Raw genomic sequence first — 1,368 nt, 5'->3', positions numbered from 1 at the left:
CAAGATTGAGGAATGATCAAAATTAAGGGTGATTGCAACTATGAACTAAGCTATAACTATTATTATTATAGCAATAGAAGAACTTGTATCATTGATATAAAGGCAGGGGTCACCAGACGTTCTGTTTTAGGAAAGAGGGAAAAATAGGTATAACATGGGACATTTGGGGGACATTGGAATTGCCCTGCATGACATTTCAATGATGGATACAAGTCATTATACATTTTGTCAAAACCTACAAAATTGTGTGGGGAAAATTGTAAACTCTAATGTAAACTATAGTTCATGGTTAGTAGCAGTGCTTCAATAAGTTCTCATCAATTGTAACAAATGTACCACATTAATGAAATGTTGTTAATGGGGAAAAGTGGGGGGGGGGGAATGGGTGGATTATAAGGGAATCACCTTTATTTTTGATGTAATATTCATATAATCTAAAGCTTCTTTAAAAGTAAATTAAGAAATTAACGTTAAAAATAAGAATTTACAATTTCTCTATGGCACATAGATCATTCTCCAGGTAAACCTAATGTTCTAGTCACAAAACATGCCTCATTAAATTTAAAAAAAAATTGAAATCATTCATTGTATATTCTCTGACCACAATAGATTGTACTTAGAAATCAATAACAGTGGTAGAAATGGAAAACACAAATATTTGGACATTAAATGGTGCACTCTTAACATAACCAATGGGTTATTGGAAATCACAAGGGCACGTATAAAACACTTTGAAGCCAATGAAAATGAAAATACTTCGGGAAGCAGCAAAGTCAGTACTAAGAAAGAAATTTGTATCTCAATGCCTTTATTAAAAAAAAAACCCAACAATTTCAAATCCAAGGCTAAGCCACAGAACAAGAAAAATAACAAACTAAACCCAAAGCAAGCAAAAATAAGAAGAAAAAAAATTAGAATGGAGATGAATGAAATAGAAATTTTCTTTAAAATAGAGAAAATCAACAAAACCAAAAGTTACTTATTTGAAAATATCCATAAAATTAACAATCTTTTAGCTAGACAAAGAAAAAAAGAGAATGAGTACAAATAATGAAATCAGATATGAGAAGGCTATCATTACTACTGATGCCACTGGGATACACATAGAAGAGGATATTATGAACAATTGTATAGCAATGAATTAGATAACCTAGACAAAATGAACAAATTCAAAGAAAATCATTTACCAACATTGATTCAAGAAGAAAGAGAGTGAACTCAACAAACCAATTCCAGTAAAGAGATTGAATCATTAATCTTAAACCTAGCTAAACCAATTCCTAATAAAGAGATTGAATCAATAATCATAAACCTAGATAAAAAATTCCAGAACCAGAAGACTTCACAAGGGAATTACACCAAACATTC

This window comes from Dasypus novemcinctus, chromosome 3 (assembly GCF_030445035.2).
Source record: "Dasypus novemcinctus isolate mDasNov1 chromosome 3, mDasNov1.1.hap2, whole genome shotgun sequence".
Lineage (NCBI taxonomy): Eukaryota > Metazoa > Chordata > Mammalia > Cingulata > Dasypodidae > Dasypus > Dasypus novemcinctus.
This window is presented reverse-complemented; position numbering follows the sequence as displayed.